This window comes from Protopterus annectens, chromosome 6.part0, assembly GCF_019279795.1.
Source record: "Protopterus annectens isolate FY-2018-M chromosome 6.part0, PAN1.0, whole genome shotgun sequence".
Lineage (NCBI taxonomy): Eukaryota > Metazoa > Chordata > Ceratodontiformes > Protopteridae > Protopterus > Protopterus annectens.
Window position 1 is genome coordinate 1,823,492,683 of NC_056737.1, and position 21,215 is coordinate 1,823,513,897.

The window sequence follows — 21,215 nt, forward strand, 5'->3', positions numbered from 1 at the left end:
TTTACAATTTACAACAGATTTCTTGAGGTTTCAAAGCATATGAGATGGACTCCCAAATGCTAGATGGCAGCATTCTGCACTAAGTTCCTTAAATGTGCATATCTGCAGACACCAGTGCCAATGATAATGACAAATGATGCCAATCTCTCCTTAGTTTTTTCCCCACCAAAAAGGAAACAAAACATTCTTCTAGTGGAAAGGAAAACAAAGAAATAGGGAAGGCTCAGCATGATAGCCAAAACTGCATCCCAAGTAGTAATCTCTCAAAGTGTCAGAAACAGATGTCTAGCAAATTTAAAGTGAGGTAGCCTACTGCAAGGAGTGCTGAAATTGTTATAAATCTATTGGGGCGTAATACAGAATATCATCACAAAAGCTAATATACTGTGACATATCTAAATTTCACTCATCACCCTTTCTCTCTCTATGCTTAACAAGATCAAGACACCTGTTCGCATAACCTCCAGGGCTGACAAAAGTCAATAGTAGGTTGTAATCAATGCTGACAATAAGTTGGTAAAATGTAACCAGTATGGTACAACCGCTTGTGACCATGTAGAAAGTACAGTTGTGTACACTTACCATAAATGTAGATGTTCGAGTGTATTCACTGTTGCAGTCATTACATTTGGGTAATCTGCTGGCAGGTTGCCCTCAGTAGGCCTGATTAACAAAGTCTTGGGTCCTGCGTCTGTTGCTGTCCCTTCTTCCATGATGTCGAGTCAGGGGTAAAAAACATGCAGCCGACGCCATTACATCAGTTTTTCTTGCCCCAGATGTCAGGTGCCCCCCAAATGGGGAGCAAATAAAATTAAAACACAAAAATATACTTCCAACCAAAAGCAAATACCCCAAAAAAGGCTTTTAAGCATAGTAAAAGAAAGTAGAAGTATAGTTAGCGAAAAACAGGGGGCTGGAGTGAGGGTAACCAGGACTGCAACAGTGAATACACTCGAACATCTACATTTATGGTAAGTGTACACAACTGTACTATGTTCTTAGTGTTTCACTGTTGCAGTCATTACATTTGGGTAGATTCCCAAAGCTATGGTTGGGAGGATGGATTTATACAGCATTAGGACCAACTATAAGGCCCTGCAAGACTGCAGTGGCAAAGCCAGCTCTGGATTTAGAGAAAATTGGTAAATGGCAATGCTTGGTGAAAGTATGTACTGAACTCCGGGTAGCAGCTTCTAGAATATCCCTGGTAGGAACACCTCTGAGAAAGGCTGCAGAAGTAGATGCAGCCCTGGTGGAATAAGATCTGATCCCCTAGGGGATAGGTTTTCCAAGGTGCTTATAGCAGAAATGAATGCAATGGCTTATCCATTTAGAAAGGGTTTGTTTTGAAACAGCCTTCCCCTCTGTCCCAGCAGCAAATGCTACTAGCAATTGTTCAGATTTTCTTCGAAATTTAGTTCTGTCCAAGTAGAATCTAAGTTGTTTGTGCACGTCCAAGGAATGCAGAATCTGTTCCCCCTTGTTTTGTGGATTGGGATAGAAGGTTGGCAAATGAATGGACTGGTTAAGAGCCACACTGGAAACCACTTTGGGCATGAAGGATGGATTGGTCCTCAGAGATACCCTGTTCACATGAAAGATGATGAAAGGCTCCACTGCTATAAGAGCCTGTAATTCAGACATCCTTCTAGCTGAAGTGATTGCTAAGAGGAAGGCTGTTTTCCAAGAAAGAAATTTTAAGTCTGCAGTAGCAGCTGGCTCGAAAGGAGGTAAAGTGAGCTTTTCCAAAACAAAGTTAAGGTCCCAGGCAGGGGTAGGAGCTCTCCTGGGTGGTCTCAAGTTATTTGCCCCTCTGAGATACTGTTTGAGCAGGGGATGAGAAAAGAGGGGTGGTTCTGTGTTATAGTGAGCTGAAATAGCTGAAGCGTGGATTTTAATAGAGGAAAAATACAGACCCTTGTGAAGCATCTCAGTTAAATATTGAAAAATCTGAGGTAAATTGGGCACTGCTGTGCTCATTCCTAAAGACTGGTTCCAGGCACAGAATCTTTTCCATTTGTCAGCATAACATTTTCTAGTACTAGGTCTTCTAGCCTCCAAGATGACATCCATCACAGGTTTGTTGAGGGATGCTAAGGGTGAATTTAAGTGATTAGCCAAGCTGCAAGGTTCAATGTTGGGAGATGAGGGTGCAGAATTTGGTTCTCCTGCTGAGACAGTAAGGAAGGTGTCTGAGGCAGGTGCCATGGAGATATTTGTGACACACTGCGCAGGAGTGGGTATCAGTGTTGGTGTGGCCAGTCTGGAGCAATCAAAATCATTTTTGGTTTGTCCTGTTTGACTTTTAGCAGAACTTTGGAGAGCAGAGGCAGAGGGAGAAAGGCATAGACTGATAGGTTTTTCCAGCTGAAGGACAGACCATCCACTTTCCAGGCTTTTTTGTGAGGAGTCCTTGTGCAAAATTTGTTCAACTGGTAGTTCTGGGGGAAGGCAAATAGATCTATGTCTGGGCTCCCCCATTTGCTTGTCAACATGTTGAAAATCTGTGGTTCCAGTTTCCACTCGTGTGGGTCCATGAGATTTCTGCTTAGTCCGTCTGACTGTGTATTCAGTTTTCCTGGCAGGAATTGAGCTTGTAGTCGCACTTGGTAGCTCAAGGCCGTGTTCCACAATGTCATGGCTAGTCTGCAGAGGGGGTAGGAATGTGTACCCCCCTGCTTATGTACCACATAACCGTGGTGTTGTCTGTCTTTACCATTAGTTGTCCTGGATGAATGTAGTCCTTGAAGGCTGTCAGAGCATTCTGTACAGCTAACATTTCTTTTTGATTGATATGTAGGTGCATTTGATTTGGGCTCCATTTGCCCCGAATGCACTTCCCTGTGAGCCCCCCATGCATAGTCTGATGCGTCTGTAGTTAGGGTTTTGGCGGCAGGGGGTAGTGTGAATGGCAGTCCCTTGTTTTGGTGGCAGGCCTCGGCCCACCATAGGAACTCTAGGCATAGGCAAAGTATGATAGGAATCATTGTTTCCAGGCTGTGACAATGTTGACTCCATAGACTTTTTAAGTACCACTGAAGTTTCCTCATATGAAATTAGAAGAATGCAGGTGGCCATGAACCCCAAGGCTTGCAGTATTAGTCTTGCAGATAGCAGGGTTTTTGTGGCCAGTTGTCTGAAGTAAGTTACCAAATGAATTTGCTTTTCCGGCGTGAGGAAAGCCATCTGGGCAGTTGTATTCAAGCATGCACCCAGGAATGTAATCTGTTGAGAGGGTACCATTTGTGATTTCTTTTAGTTTATGGTGTACCCTAGACAAGTTAGAACCCTTTTTACAAACGCCAGATGATTTATAAGTTTGGCCTGGTTTTCTGCCTGAAGTAGACAATCGTCCAGGTATGAATATATTTTAATATTTCTTTGCCTGGAAAATGCAATTACTGGAGCCAGGCACTTTGTGAATACCATGGGCGCAGTAGACAAGCCAAAGGGCAGTGCAGAGAACTGATAATGCAAGTAGCCTGCTCAGAAGCGTAGTTATCTTCTGCAAGATTCCCTGATTGGGATATGCAGGTAAGCTTCTTTTAAATCTAGAGTTGCCAACCAGGCATCTTTGCCTAGCATGGGAAGTAACTGGTGAAGGGTCAGCATCTTGAATTTTGGAATATCCAGAAAGGTGTTTAGAGTAGACAGGTCCAGAATTAGACGCCAAGATTTGTCTTTTCTGGGTACCAGGAAAAGCCGGGAATAGAAACCTTGTCCCTTTTCCTCTTCTGGTACCGGTTGAATAGCCCCCAAGTTTAAGAGGGAAAGTACTTGTTTCTGAGCCTCTGCCCACTGATTTGTGGGCAGGTCTGGTCATCCATTTGGTGTTGGCAACGTGTGGAAATGAAATCTGTATCCCTGGGATACTATATTTAAAACCCATTTGTGCTGGGTTATGAGTTCCCAGTTTTTTGCATGAAGAGCAATCTTTCCCCCCAAAGGGGAGGCTAAAAGGTAAGTGCTTGGTAATTTTAAAGGAAAGTCATTGAGACTGTTTACCATACGGGGTGTCTTATTTCCAGATTTGGAAGTGGAGGCCCCCCATTGCTTAGTTCTGAGAGTCCCTTGGGACTGAAACCTGGTGCTTTTGGTGTGTCTGGATTTGGCTTGAGAGGATCTGGAAGGAGCTGGAAAGGACCAATTCTTAGTAGGCCAATGCCTACTAAATCTTGGAGGTTGCTCTTGTAAGAAATCTTACAGCTTGCATAGATTTAGCTTTAGCTTCCATCTTTTTTAAAACTTCTTCAGCCTTATTGCCAAACAGGTGGTCATGATTTAAAGGAGCATCCAACAATTTTGCTTTAACATGATCAGGCAGAGATTGCTCCTAAAGCGAAGCATGCCTTCTAAGCACAGACCCAGTAACAGCAGCCCTGCAAGAGGCCTCTAAAGAATCAAAACCACATTGCAATGTATGTTTTCCAACTTGTTCAGCAGAATGCAATAAATCCTATAAATCTTTATTTTCCACACAGTCAGAAATCAACATAATTTTTTGTTTAAGCAGTCCAATAATATGCTGTTGATATTTTAACATATGAAATTGGCAGTTTAAAGCCCTGATAGCCAAGGTTGCAGAAGTATAAACCTTTTTACCCCATTTATCCAGCGCCTTGGAGTTTCTATCAGAAGAGGTAGGATTTTTAGCAGTAGAAGATTTAATGCCCTTAGGCCCTTGAGAAATGGTTTAGGATCCGCAACAGGATTATTGAAAAGGAACTTGTGGGACTCTGGAACCCTGTAGTATCTGTCAGGTTTACAAGGAGCAGGAGGCAGGGAATCAGGGGCCATACTGGATTCTGAAAACACATCATCAACAATGCCTAGTACAGGAGGTATAGCCAAAGGCTTATGCTGAGGTAAAAGAAGAAAATCCCTCAGCCGCTTTTTTGAATTAGATAATTCCTGACTTTCCCAGTGGAAATGCTCCCTTAAGGTATGTAAAGTTTCACCAAAAGAGAAATCCTCAGGGGGGAAGCAGAGGGAATGGAATCCTCTGCATCAGAATCCTCATAAGTACGTATGGACAAATCCAGGTCATTAGAAGAGTCAGAAGAAACAGAGTCCTGATCAGATGATTCATAGTCAAGCTCAGGCCTAGGCCTCTTAGAGGGGGGGGGGGCTGACTACCCCTGATTAGAGGAATTAGATCTTCAGCCATTTTGATAATTGGTTTTTCAGGCATAGGGGCCTGAACATGTGGCCTGGGCGCAGTTTTTTTCGACATAGATAGAGATTTAGGCCTTAGTATTGAAGGTGGAGTCGGTTTGATATGCAAGTCTGTAGGCCTGAATACGCCCTCAGAAGCCGGTGCCTTCACAGCGGCTCCAGATCCATCCAAGGTAGAGACATCCGTGGGTTCCATAGTTGAAGTATCTCGCGGCATACTGGACTCTGAATGGGTCTCAGTAGAGGCCTGCAAGTCAGAAGTAGTGGGTATCAAGGGCTGCGAAAGCGCCTCACTGAGTACTGGCGAACTGGCGACTGGCTTAGAAGAAGCATCGTCAGCAGTTTTGGACCTCAATGGCCTGTCTCTGTCTTTATCTTTGCGTTTTTTTGAATTTCCGGTAGTCGAATGGCTAACCAATGCCATTTATGGATAATTAAACCAAGAACCGAAATATTTAGAGGCAAAAATTACAGACGATGGATAGTGCGCTGATTAAATAAAGGACAAAACCGACAGCAAGGTACGTCATGGTCAGGGCCTAGGCAAAGAATACAGTACAGATGACAATCTTTATGAGGTACTTGCTTTCCACAAGTAATGCAATTATTAACTTTTACTGACATCGGTAAGGAGCAAGAAAAAGTTTCCCAAATGGGGTACTTAAGCTTAAATTTGAAGACTTCGGTTCTGAAACTCGAAAATGAAAATTTCAGGAGTCGACCAACTGGCACTTGCGAACTGCTTCTGCTTCGGGCACCGCACAGCAAGAAAGACTGATTTAATGGTGTCGGCTGCATGTTTTATACCCCTGACATCATGGAAGACGGGACAGCAACTGACGCAGGACCCAAGACTTTGTTAATCAGGCCGACTGAGGGCAACCTGCCAGCAGATTACTCAAATGTAATGACTGCAACAATAAAACACGAAGAACATCAAGCTTCAACTACAGCTCATGGTCAAGAGACATAAAAAAGAAAATCAAAGTAAAGTTGAAAAGAAGGCTGTAGCAATAGAATTATTTTATCTGTTTGTTGTGTTAATGACTATTTTTGCCACCAAAATCAAAACTTGGATCACGTCACTGGTTATGAAAGTTCAAAGTAATCATTATATAATCAGTCTCTGAGGTAGCTATAGCTGCGTCTATAGCGAAAACGCTTTTTTGTATCAAATAAACTAGCGTTCAGCTTTTTGAACTTTCCGAGTTTATGGTATTGTGATTGATCGTTTCAAAGTATTGGATTATACTCTGGATACTTACTGTGACTCTAGTTACACATTTTGCTCTTGGTCTTGCTGCTCGGGAGGGCTTTCCTTATTTTTGTTATTTGCTGGTTTCGTGGTTGTTTTGATTTTAATCATTATATATAATGACATGCTGCACCATCACTACTAATTTATTAAACTGGAGTGGAGTGGAGTGGAGTGACCACCCTACATTCTTTGTAACAACTTACCTTTTATTACAACTTAGTCTGTGATATTTTGTAGTTGCCTTCTGTTTGATACCACATATCCACATCTCTATTCAATGGCTCAAAAACTGGGTGAGAAATGGCAAGAGTTATGCCAAAGGAGTAACCTGCCGATCTAAGTCTGAAAGTAATTGTTTTATCAAGCCAAGGAAGTAGGATCCTATTATACAGCAGGTGCTTTAAATGTGCACACCTACTGACTCCATTTTCCAACAATTCAAAACTAATTATTTATGTAGGATATGAATTTGCCAGCCTTAAATGATACACAGACCTGCAGAAGTTACATTTCCAAATAAGGGAATCAAATTAAGAATGCAGTGAACTATGTAAAATGAAGTGCAGAAACCAAAAGCCACCCAGCAATAAGATTCAATGAAAATGAAGGCTGGCCCTAAAAGCAAGTAATTTACATATTGTGTGGTACACAGTTGCTCTAAAGAGACCTCATTTTAAATATATGCCTCAAAAAGTTGAGACCATTACAAATCCTGTGTCTGCTTTATTTATTGGTCATCAATACAGTATAGGATTTCAGAAGTGAAAAGGTATTTGTCATAACTACAGAAATATAAAAATGTTGTCATATTCACAAACATTACTGAAAAGAGGAAATTAAAAAAAAATCACCTTAGTGGCCTCAACAAAATCTGTAAATTAGAACCATGATAGCTAATGGACTGTAATGTTGGATGTTCCAACTCTAGTAACTTTCTCCACTGCCCTGCACATAACATGGAGAAGGTGGCTTGGCTGTGGCTTTGGTTATCACTCATTCCTTTAAAATCTCATGCTCCAGCTTCTAATGCATTTAATGGTCATAACACAATGAAAACACACCATTTGCAAGGCCTGCTTAAGCACCTGCACAGATAAGGTGGTGGATACTAAGACGGGCAATCCCATATATCTCAATGGCTTTTGCATTATGTCAGAATAGCAGACAGTTGTGTTGCTTGGGGAGAAGCCTTCTTGAGAGCTGTTGCACAGTTCACAATGGCTGATTCTGGAATCTCTCTGCCCTGATAGCCCACACTATGGGGGCCAAACACATGGTCATCTTTTGAAGTTACAGGGCACATCACATCTTGGTTCTCCTAGGCAATTCTGGTGTAATCTTTCAAAACATTCTACAGAGGGGTCACTGGGAAAACCTACAGACCTACGGAAGTCTATGCTGTGGGGAAAGAATGGCTCATCACACAACACCAGGTTTTTGTATCATCTGGAAATACCCATCCACTCTTTGGTCTTTAGAGTGAAATCTGATAATTTAATCTTGGGTCTTTGGAGAGGTCTGACAATATGCATACATCTATATCACATGTTCCCTATAGCACCTAGAGCAAGTCAAGACATCTGGTCATGGCAATGGCCTTGTTTTGACAGAGGAGAGGACTCCAACTGGCACCAGTTACAGGCTCTGGGGTAGAAATCGCCTTCAATGCCACCTATACAAAAACACGGGCTGGAGAACGAGCAAACACAGGGGATGCAGGAACTATGCATTCCACACTTGACATTATCTATTTCAATTTGAGTCTTCAAGAACCTCTTATTCGCTGGGTCCAGCTCCATATCCAACACGTTTCTAAAGGACCTGAAAGATTTCAAGGAGGAAGCCAAAGGTGGTCTGGAAGGCAGACAGGTCAACTCTAGCTTGGACAAGGACCAGCTAGCAAGTCATTCAGGAGACTTGCCAGGAATTAGAATCGGTTCTGAAGGAACTGGCATGCGCACTTAAGGGGCTGCTGAAGTATTGGAGTTAACTGCTCCCTCTGAATTTTCATCACCAATATCAAAGATTTGACTTTAGCCTTCCTCTTCCTAAAATCATCCCGGTCCTTCTTCTCTCAAGCCTTGGACTTTCCCCGATTCTTTGACCTGTCTGTTCAGAGTCAAGAGGCAGGAGATGCTTAATCAACAGTTTATTATGCCAGTCAGACAAAGCCCTCTGGCCAAAATCTTTATACAAGGTGCAGTCAGAGGTGAAATGGTCCAATCCCAAACAGTATAGAGACATGTCGTGGCCATCTTATGAAGGTATCTTGTGCCCGCATTTAAGGCAGTTCTTAAAACTTTGTGCTTTCTCTTTGTCCTTTGTAATATTCTAGAAAAGAAGAATCAAACAACATAACCACTCAGAGAACCCTCACACACACACACACACACACACACACACACACACACACACACACACACACACACACACACACACACACACACACACACTAACATATATTAGGCAATGAAGAAAGGAAGTAGAGGCCTAAACAGGCTGGTTGACAAAAAACAATGACAAAGGAGTTCTAACTTTAAAAAGTTGCACTAAATAGACTACACCAGCAAAAGAAAAACACAAACTACAAAGAATATTGAAACACTATTGGTCGTTTTGGGCCAGTTCCTAGCTTCTTTCAGCCCCCTGATATAAAAAACGCTAAACGCGCATTTTTTGGCTTGTACCTACTCAGCACAGATCCTCGTGGTGGCCAGCAGAGTAATCCAAGCTTCAGAGAGCTGAAAAAGCGACTTTACCTGATTTAAGTATATTTTTTGTGGCTTTCCACTTCTATTTATCTAGCAACTGTATTTCGCCTGCTTGCTGATACATTGTTATTGTTTATTCTGCATTTATTCTGTTATTGCACTTGTTTCTCAGTTTGTTACTTTTAAAATCTGTAACTGTTGCAAATTGTCTGTGTAGGCTGTGATAGCCGATTTATAGCATTTATAAGTGTTTACTGTATCTGTTTCTGCTTGTTTTCTGAAAAAAAAAAACCAAAAAAATATCTCTTGTTTTCCCGCCTTACTGAGCTAGAATAGTCCAGTTTCAGAGCTTGCTGATCCCTGGACTTTGTTTGCAGTTCCTGTTACTGATTCTTTACCTAATTTGGAAGAGAGGAAGTTCCCTTGCTTACCAGTGGGAGTGGGAAGCATTGAGCTGCCTGTTGGTCCAGTTTTGTGAGGTTTCAGCCAGCAACTTGTAGTTTATTGGTCGTTTTGGGCCAGTTCCTAGCTTCTTTCAGCCCCCTGATATAAAAAACGCTAAACGCGCGTTTTTTGGCTTGTACCTACTCAGCACAGATCCTCGTGGTGGCCAGCAGAGTAATCCAAGCTTCAGAGAGCTGAAAAAGCGACTTTACCTGATTTAATTATATTTTTTTGTGGCTTTCCACTTCTATTTATCTAAAAACTGTATTTCGCCTGCTTGCTGATACATTGTTATTGTTTATTCTGCATTTATTCTGTTATTGCACTTGTTTCTCAGTTTGTTACTTTTAAAATCTGTAACTGTTGCAAATTGTTTGTGTAGGCTGTGATAGCCGATTTATAGCATTTATAAGTGTTTACTGTATCTGTTTCTGCTTGTTTTCTGAAAAAAAAAAATATATATATATATATCTCTTGTTTTCCCGCCTTACTGAGCTAGAATAGTCCAGTTTCAGAGCTTGCTGATCCCTGGACTTTGTTTGCAGTTCCTGTTACTGATTCTTTACCTAATTTGGAAGAGAGGAAGTTCCCTTGCTTACCAGTGGGAGTGGGAAGCATTGAGCTGCCTGTTGGTCCAGTTTTGTGAGGTTTCAGCCAGTATCTTGTAGTTTATTGGTCGTTTTGGGCCAGTTCCTAGCTTCTTTCAGCCCCCTGATATAAAAAACGCTAAATGCGCGTTTGCGCGATTTAGCGCGGAGCTGCTACCGTTGCACACTAGGGCAGCGCCGGTTAAGCAGATTTAAACTATTAGGGCTACCTAAATTCCACTCTTCAAATTTTCCCTTAAAACTACCTTCCTCGAACTATACTACTGATCTAATCAGCATATCCTATAACTAAATAGATCATCTCTACCTGACTCTAAGTAGCCTATTCTGTATCTGTCAGACCTAGCACTTGCTCCTACAGTACTTATCACTGAGATACAGCACTCTTGTTATAGATAGTACCCCAAAAAGGCGAACCCCATTTCTCGGACACCCACATCCCACGGAATCTCTTTTTAAAGTTTTTTTGTCTATTCCTTCTAGCATGTCGAGGGATCAGTTGCTAGTATCCTCTCCTGCTCAGCTGGTGAACCTGGGAATATTGAGGCAATGTTACAATTGCCTCATGTACACAGACAGCCCTCTCCTCCTCCCACAAAACACAAATACATGCGAGATGCAACTATACGGCCAAACTGGAGGCTGAGCTCTCTCAACTTAGGACTGGCAAGACCAGACAGGAGGAGAAGGTCACCACACACACTATAGACCCAGTCTCACAGAGTACCATCACAACCTCAAATCATACACATAAACACACAAAGACATACTCGAGGCTCTGATCAGAAATCTACCAAAACAGCAGAGGCCACCAAAGCAGACACCCAAACAACCACCACCTCAGAACACAACACCTGCAACACATAGACCTCACAGTCAGGGTGTCAAACAGTCACAGCCCTTAAGGCCAAACACAATGCCAGACACACTAGTCATTGGTGACTCCATAGTCAGACACACTGGCGTCCGCTCACCAGACTGAGTAAGGAGAGAGTTACAGTAAGCTGCCTGTCGGGCGCTAGAATCCGCCACAACGCAAGCACTCAGGTCTCTCAACAGCAGGTACAAATACGACTCAGTCATTGTCCACGCTGGTGTAAACGACCTGAGATGTACCTCCTTGGACTACATGAAAAGAGACATTGAGGAGCTCTCTGATTATGTAGCCCAGGCAGGTATGATCCTGACCTTGAGCAGTATCCTACCTTCACCAAGAATGATGCCACAATACAGAGATAAGATGATCAGCTTTAACAATTGGCTTAAACTCTGGTGTCATTCAAAGGGGATCCAATGTCTGTCTGCCTGGGATGACATGCTGGACAAGCCACGCTGCTTCAAGGGACGGCTTGCACCTGTCACCCTGGGATTCCGGATATTGGCAAAGGCTCTTGCCACCCCATAGTGCCTTTTTAGGCAAGGCTCAAATTCTAAACCTACCACCATAGAACACAAAAAAGGAAAAAAACTAAGGGTAATGCTGCTCAATGCCAGAAGTCTAAATCTCAAAATGCACGCACTCGAGGCCCTTCTCGGTATGGAGAACATTGATGTCTGTGCTGTGACAGAAACCTGGTTCAAGGCTCCTGAGAGCACCCCAGCACTAACAGGTTTTTCCTCATACCATGCGTTCCGGCCCCAAAATCCGGACAATACCAAGAAAGGAGGGGGGGTATCCATATTCATCAAGGACACCCAGACCTCAAGACTGGTGGCAACGCACGATGCATCAGAGACCATCCAGGTGCAATTAACCATAGGCAAGACTGCTCTGCAAATTGTAGCATGTTACAGGCCACCCTCACAAACTCAGGAACCTCACATGGCTTTCCTGAAAACACTGGAGGGGATAAATGTATCTCCAAACACCATCATACTAGGTGACTTCAATTACCCTAATATAGACTGGGAACACTACTCAAGCCCAAACACCCTAGCCCAAAAGTTCCTGGAATTCATAAACTCAAATGCCATGGAACAACTAGTCACCATCCCCACAAGAGGAGAAAACATACTTGATCTCATCATCACGAACATGGGAGCACAATGTTCAACACCGAAGTATACCCCTCACTGGTGAGATCAGATCACAAACTAATCTTGCTGGAGGTCCTCATCCCACCCCACCTGAAATAAAAAGACCACAGTAAAAACTTCTCGAAAGCCGACTTCACACTTCTAAAGACTAGTGTGGTCTCCTTTAAGGCCCCGAGCGGGAAAACAGTACTCAAGCCGCTGAATCACTTACAAATGCCTTCTACCAGCACCTGCAGGACTGCATGGATAAGGCAATCCCAAGCAAAACAAAGACTCTTTGTACCAAGGGCAAGCGTCCAGTCTGGTGGACCCCAGCCATAAACAAACTCTACAACAAAAGGAGGAAGCTACTACAAGATACAGCAAAATCCTTAAAAGGTAAGACACCTTTGATCACTATAAGTAATATGCTTAGAGCTCTCATAAAATCATCCAAAGCAAATTTTGAGAGAAAATAGCTAAAGACTCAAAAGACAATCATAAGGCCTTCTTTAGCTATGTTAGAAACCTGGGAGGAAACTCCCAGATATGCTCAGAACTAGTTCAAAATGATGTGAAGATTACTGATCCTACAGACATTGCCAACATACTGGCTGACAGGTTCAGTGCAAACTTCTCCCCTTCCCCAAAAGGAGAGATATCTATACCAAATGGTTGCAGCCCCCCAAACATCTCAAACGCCCAAGTGAGAACTGCTCTCTCCAAAGCAAAAAATACAGCATCCATGGGACCTGATGGTGTCCCAGGCTGTGTGCTCCACGAACTCAACGAGGAATTAAACCCACAGCTAGGACAGCTGTTTAATCATAGTCTCACCTCTGGATACATACCCAGGGAGTGGCGCACTGCGACTGTGGTCCCACTTCACAAAGGCGGTGCCTCCACAGACCCTGGAAATTACTGGCCCATTAGCTTGACAAGCCTTATCTGCAAAGCTATGGAGAGGATCATAATGGACCTCATAAATAAAGACACAGGGAAATTGCAGACTTTGGATCCAACCCAGTTTGGCTTTGTCAAAGGCAGATCATGCCTTTTAAACTTGATTGACTTTTTCGAAACAGTCACCAAAGCCATTGATGAGGGAAAGGCAGTCCATACAGCCTACCTCGATCTGGCGAAGGCCTTTGACACAATACCCCACTCGGGTATCATTGAAAAACTCATCAGCTTAAATATTAACCCATACATCACAAGATGGGTTGCAAACTGGCTGAGTGACAGAACCCACAGGGTCAGAGTTGCTGGCGCCATGTCAGACTCAAAGCCTGTCACAAGTGGTGTCCCACAGGGCTCAGTCCTGGCCCACTCTTGTTTGGCATCTACTTTTTCGAAGTACAAGCAAACACAGGAGGGTTATGGCTGACAAAGTTTGCAGATGACTGCAAACTGGGCGCCGTAGTCGAAAACACATCTGACACAGATATCCTTCAGAAGGGCCTCACAGAAACGGATGACTGGTGCCAGAGCCATGGCCTAAAGTTAAATGCCAAAAATGCATAGTCATACCCTTGGGAAAAACAAGGTTACCCCTAGCTACCATATAGGTGGTAATCCTCTGAGCACAGAAGAAGTTATCAGGGACCTGGGGACCCAGGTTGACAGTAGCCTGTCATTCGACACCCATGTAGCTAAAGTAGTTAGGAAGACCTTCTACATTGCCCACCTTATCATGAAGGGATTCACATCTAGATCAAGGGAGGTCATAGTCTCCCTATACTCATCACTCATCAGACCAATGATTGAGTACAATGCCCCATTTGGAATGTATCTGACCCGACACTTGCAGCAGCTGGAGAGGCCACAAAAGTTCCTCACCAAAAGGATAAAGGGTCTCAAAAATCTGTCCTATGCTGCCCGACTGAAAGAACTCCAGCTCTATTCAGTCGCTTACCGCTTGCTCAGAGGTGACCTTTGCCTGACATACAAGGCCATGTCTAACCCAGATTTGATGAATATGCTTCACCTCAAAAAATCTAGATCCATCAGAGCCACAAGGGCGGGAGACTTAAACCTCGACACGGCTATTAATAGGACGTGCTGGGGGGATAGATTCATCACCCAAAGACTCCCTATGCTGTGGAACAAAATCCCGGTATATGTGAGGCAGAGCACCTCGCTGGCCTTGTTCAAGAGAAATCTTGACCAATGGATGGGAGATCGCAGATATACTCCAGGGATTACCTCAGTGTCACTGCTAGACAGAGGCACAGCAAAATAATGGGTATAGTTCCCCATACAAAAGGGGTGGCGTAAGCCACAAAACTATGGGCTAGGCTTATAAATGCCCTCGGGCAGATAGCCTAGTATGAACCTATGAACCTATGAACTACTAAATGCTAACTAAAATATTAAATAACTGTCGCTCGTTCATCTCTTTTACAAATAAGAAGGCTTGGGGTTTTGTTCAGCTGCTTTAATATATACAAATACATCAGGATGAAATGCATCATCTCTAAATACAACTTAACTAACAAACAGAGCTAACATGCATACATGTTCACATCTCAACAGCCAAATTAAAAATGGCAGTCAGGTTCACACCTGCTCAGTATTTATACTCAAGTGCAAGCCCTTGGATAGCTTCTTAAAGGTATATACACATGCTTATCTACATGCTCCCTCTTAAAAGGATTAAAATAATGTTAGAGCTAGACATGCATTACTAAATACATTAAATTAAAAACAAAATATTATGTTCATATCCAAGTTGCTTCATATCTGCTACAGGGTTTAGAGATTCAACCATATCTCGTAACATAACAGTTAGGACTAGATTTAGCAAAAGGGACAGTCTGCAGTGCACAACTCATATCAGGAACTTCTGGATTCGTCATAGGAACAGGAATGCCCTTTGGAACTTCCTCTGGAATTGGAACACTGGACAACTCACTCTGAGATAAAGAGTCTCTCTCACAGGCTATTTGCTGTGGTATAGGCTCGGACACCAGTCTCAAATGTTTCTGATTCCACAATGTACAATCCTGGCTCTGGTCAAATATTCTTCACGACACCAATCTCATCATAACCTTTGGACATTTGCATCCTTACAACTTCTTGATTATTGAGTGGTAGTGCGGTTCTGGTTTGCCTCGACAGAAGTCTCTGAGCAGGTAAACCAAGATGTTTATCACGAAGAACATTTCTGAGATTTAAGAGATTCAAGAAAACATCAGTATTATCTTGTTTTGACTTCTCAAGTAAGTGTTTTGCACTTTGTACTGCACGTTCTGCCAAACCATTTGACTGCGGGTACTCTGGACTACTTGTGACATGAGTAAAGTCCCATGCTTCAGCAAATCTTTTGAACTGCTGGCTTGCAAACTGTGTGCCACTGTCAGAAATAACTTTGTGTGGACTACCATGTACAGCAAAATGACGTTTGATCTTCGTAAAGACAGTACTGGATGCTAGGTTAGGAAGTAAGCCAGTCTTGAACCAATTAGAGTAAGAGTCTACTAACAGCAAATAATCTTGCCCATTGCACTCGATGTCAGTGGCTACTGCCAACCAAGGCAGTTCCGGAATCTGGTTAAGTTAAAGTCGTTCTTTCTGCTGATGTGGCTTTGTCTATTACATATTGCACAAGAAGAAAGTGCTCTCTGAATGTCTTGTGACACAGAAGGCCAAAATACTCTCTTTCCCTTCTTTTGGTAGATTTCATTGCTGGGTGACCACGATGCAAGACAGTAATGTAGTCGGGTTGGAAGGATTTTGGAACAATTACTTTCGGACCTTTCATAATGATACCTTTGTCAGACAAAATATCATCTCTGTATGGAAAATAAGGTTGTAATTCTTGAGGTAAACTAGACTGCTTTGATGGCCATCCTTGATTGATAAAGTGGTTGAGCCTCTGTAAAACTGGATCTGTGGCTTTATGTTCTCTCAGCTCATCAAGTCGTGTGGAAGAAAAATTTCTCACTTCCATGACTTCAGAATCAAGCAATTGAAAACCTTGATTATCATTATGTTCCGTGGTATTTCTGGGTGATTCAGATAATGTATCAGCAAGATAAAGAAGTTTGCCTTTCTTGTAGACCAGATTGAAATTGTACTTTTGCAATCTCAGCATCATAAATTGCAGTCCGGCTGAAGCAGAATGCATTGGCTTTCTCAGGACTGTGACTAGTGGCTGGTGATCTGTTTTGATCTGGATATGTCTGCCATAAATACAATCATGAACTTCGAACAAATAAACAAAATTGCCAAAAGCTCTTTCTCAATCTGGGTGTACTGCTGTTCAGTTTGGGGAAGAGTTCTTGATGCATAGGCAACAGGTTTATCCTCTTGTAAAATAACTGCACCAAATCTAAATTTTGAAGCATCACAGGGAAGTGTAACTGGCTTGTGAATATCATAGTATCTGAGCGCTGGTGGGCTAGCAATTCTCTGCCTCAGGACATCAAATGCTCTTTGGTGTTGCTATGACCAAGACCAGGATACATCTTTACATGTCAACTCTCTGAGTGGTGCTGATAGTTGGCTCAAGTCTTGAATGAACTTGCTTAGGTAGTTGACCATGTCAAGAAAATATTGCAGGGCTTGAACATTGTCTGGAGCTGGCATCTCAAGAATGGCTATTTGTTTTGAAGGATCTGGTCATAGGCCTGTACTTGTAAATAAATGACCAACATAAAACTTCTTGTAGCCTAAATTTGCATTTCTGTGCATTGAGCTTAAGATTCACTTGACATGTCCTTTCTAAAACTTTTCTGAGGTTTCTGTCATTCTCTGCTTCATCACGAACTCCTACCAGTATGTCATCTACTATAATAGCATAAGGATACCCAGAAAAAATTTCCTACATTGCACGCTGAAAGACTTCACTTGCAGAATTTATCCCAAAAGGCATTCTCAAAAATTTGTACCTGCCAAACGGAGTACTTGATGTAGTGAGCGATGAGGATTTTTTTGTCAAGCTAAATTTGCCAAAATTAACTCTTTACATCTAAGACAAAAAAAATAGTGGCATTTGGCATCAAGGCTGGGACTTCTTTGACTGTGTGCATTGGATGATGAGGTCTTTTTATCTCTTTGTTCAAATCTCGTGGATCAATACATATTCTGATGTCATCTGAGCTTTTCTTATAAGCTACCACCATAGAAGATAACCATTCAGTTGGAGTTTCCACTGGACAAATTACACCTTGTCATACCATTTTGTCTAACTTAGCTTTGACCCTGTCCTGCATGGCTATTGGAACTTTTCATGCTGGTCTAATAACTGGGCTGACCTCTGAGACTAAATTCAAGGAGTACACAACTGGAAGCCTGCCTAGTTTGTCTTGGAAAAGATCAGCATAGGTATAAAAAATGTGCTGGGCAAAATTAGAGTAGTGGTCTTTTAAGCTAACTTGGTGGACTTCCTTGTTAAGTGAAAGCAGTCCCACTTTCAAAAAGTCTTTGAGCCCTAATAATGACTGAACGTACCTCTTGACCACATAATATAACAAGTCGTAGCTTCTCCCTGCTGAGTAACATGAAAGCACTACTGAGCCTTCGGTTGAATTTCTTCACCTCCATAAGCAACACGTTTCACACAATTGCCAAATCAAGCCATTCACATTTACATACTCTGGCAAATGTTTCTGCAGACATAACATTGCACTTAGAACCTGTGTCAACTTTGAGCTCTGTGGGTTTTGCCATTTATCTGAACGGTACAAAATACTTCATTCTTTGCCCTTACATCTACTGCACTGACCATTTCATGAAGCACTGATACACCATCAACGTAAAGAGTAGGCTTGTCACAGTCTAACTGATCAGCTTGTTTCTTAAAATGTTCCCTTTTAACCAAAGAGTATTGGCCTTTTGATTTACAAAATCTCTTGAAATTATTCCATTTATTACATTTGTGGCATTGCTGACCAAAAGCTAAACACTTTTCTCTTTTAGATTCATGACTTCCACCACAATTACGACAGCTAGCAATGAAAGTTGGTTGGGGCCCATGCTTTGAGTGTGCTGACTCACTCTTATGCTTCACTGAGGCCTTTGCTAGAAAGTTCTGGGGTTTACCAGTAGTTGTGGCAGGGGCTTCCATGTGCTTGGGTCTAATGCTTCAAAAAATGTGCTATGTACTATCAACATAAGCTTTATCATTGTGCCTTCCAGAGCTGCTCTCATTTGTAAGCATATTTGGGTGCTTTTCTGTGAGTTCGTATAGCTGAAAAAACTCAATGGCCTTATTCAAAGTTAAATCACTGTCACAAAGCAAAATTGTTCTCACACCATCATCTTTTATGCCACACACAAGTCTGTCCTTTATCAACTCATCCCTTAAGTCACCAAATCTGCACATTTTAGCTTTATTTCTTGGGTCAATTGTATAAGCTGCAAAAGTTTTGCCAGGCTTTTGATCTCTTGTGTAAAATAAATGCCTTTCCATTGTAACATTTGCCTGGGGGGGGTTACACATTTCTCTAAATGTTGATTTTAAGCACTCAGGGTCCTCCCTTGACTCAGCTTGTACAACAATATGATGGTTTTCCCCCTCTCTGGTATAAATAGCAGGTGCATACACAAATGAGTGTTCCCCTTTCTACAGCTTCTGACCCAGCTAAATTAAGTATTGTATACAAATGTCTTACTCCTGCTCAAACACTCTCCAGTTCTCAGCAAAATTACTGTCAAACACAAGTACAATATGTTTTCGAAATCCATCTGCCATGCCCACAAAGTATACACAAGCACACTGAAGATATGGCTCTTGTAATTATGTATGAACAAGCTGTTCTGTGAGCTTGTAACAGCATTCAAATGCACATTATACCATGACCCTCCCAAAACGTGCACGCTGATTGGCCAGCGTGCCCGTTGTAAATTGAGTTATACTAATGGAAAAAGGTCCGTCGCCGGATTTTTCCATTAGTATAACTTCGTTTTAAACACTGTCTCGCTATGTTAAATGGGTTTAACATAGCGAGACAGCTTTAAAATAAGCAACGGAGATCTCCGTTGCTTATTTTAAAGCTGTCTCACTATGTTAAACCCATTTAATATAGCGAGACAGTGTTTTAAAAACACGGAGAAAGCAAGATCTCTGTTGCTTTTTAGTGTTCGCTATGTTAAATGAGTTTAACATAGCGAGACAGTTTTAAAATAAGCAACGGACATCTCCGTTGCTTATTTTAAAACTGTCTCGCTATGTTAAACTCATTTAACATAGCAAAACACTAAAAAAAAGCAACGGAGATCTTGCTTTCTCCGTTGCTTTTGCCACAACTCTGATGTACTGCAGCGCGCAGTACATCAGAACTGCCGCGGATGCCAGACATCTGCGGAAGGGCAGCAAACAGGCATTATACTATGCCATTATTTAAGAAAAGTAATAGTTTCTTTTCTTAAATAATGTCATGGTATAATAGCAATAACCCACTTCTGGGTGTGGGTAATGCTAAATTTACCCACACCCAGGCATGGGTTATTGCTATAATAAATCCTTCTAAATACTTTACTTTGCGAAATATGCACTATAATGGCTGAATGGCCGTACTCTGAGAAATATGCATTGTAATGGCCATACTTTGCGAAATAAATTTACTGTAACACTGTACAGACATAGAAACACTTTATGCACTTCTGATAACTCAGATATCTTTGCTTAATATGAAAATACATGTGCTTTGTGAAAAATGTGGTAGTTTCCCTTTATTTTGTTTCATGCAATCAGACTTTAAACATTTTCCGTGCTAATTCAAATATTTTTATCAATATCGTACATATTTGCTTAGACGAAAATTACTCAGAACATTCTGTATGCCTCATTTCATATTATACGAAACAAAATAGTGCTGAGCAAGACTTATACCTGAAATTCTGACCTGTTTTACAAAGTATACAGTTTTGGGATGGTCCACTGCTGTATATTCCACCAGCAACTGGATAAATGCCTTAAATTATTTTTGCCAAGCCTTTTTAATCTTCATGCCCCTTTGGTATGTAGCTTCTGACTTCAGGCCCTTTTAGATATGCCACTTCTGATACCATGCCACTCGTTCATCTCTATTACAAATAATAAGGCCGCTTGGGGTTTTGTTCAGATGCTTTAATATATACAAACACATCAGGACAGATAGCAGCATCTCTAAATACGAACAAACTAACCGAGTTAACATACAAACATGTTCACATTTCAACAGCTAACTACAAAATGGCAGTCAAGCTCTCACGTGCTCAGTACTTATACTCTAGTACAAGCCCTTGGATAGCTTCTTAAAGGTATATACACATGCATATTGATCTACAATAACTAAGTTTTATAAGAGCAGGAGCAGCCTTAGGTCAACTGGTGCCCTAGGCAAAAGGGCACCACGGCACCCCCCACCACACCACCCAGTGCCCCCATCTTGGTCTACCTACACCAAATAAATACTAGAAAAGTGCCCCTACAAAAGCGGCACCCTAGGCGGCCGCCTAGTTAGCCTATGCCTAAGGTCGGCTATGTATAAGAGGCAAAAGCAACACTTGGCTGTCTGAACTAACAGTGAGGCAGCAAATAGGGTGTGAAGGAAACTACACAGTAACTCTAGGTGCATTGGGGAAGAAAAAGTTAGAAGAGCTTGAGGCAAGAGCGCTAGTTGCGGTCCCAGTCCTGACAAGTGGCCAGAAGACTCACTAGTCATATCAGATGGACAGAATGAATAGGATCAGGAGATGTTTGAAAGGAAAGTTTTCATAAAGCAGTCTCTCTTGACGAAAACACACACAGTTACAGAAAAAAAAGTAAAAGAAGGTTTTACTTAAGTAAAAAGTCTATGTGGCAAAAATAAGCAGTCAGTAATGAAAAAGCCTAGGGCTATTTCTTTTTCCAATCTCAAATTGTGACAAAGACCTAGATGGAAAGGATTCTGATGCATGATGGGACGGGGATAGTTCCAAGCAGAATGTTTCATCTGCCCAGCAGTCCTAATGTCTTTGACATCAGCCCTGTTGACTGTGAAGTATGGGCTCATTCCCATGAGGTCATCTGATCTA

The 21,215-nt window shown here is 42.0% G+C and overlaps 1 protein-coding gene across 1 annotated transcript in view; it reads right to left on the bottom strand.

The window, feature by feature from the left end:
- Positions 1-21,215, bottom strand: part of PMS1 (PMS1 homolog 1, mismatch repair system component) — a 2,357,833-nt gene that overhangs the window by 668,567 nt on the left and 1,668,051 nt on the right. The window lies entirely within an intron of this gene.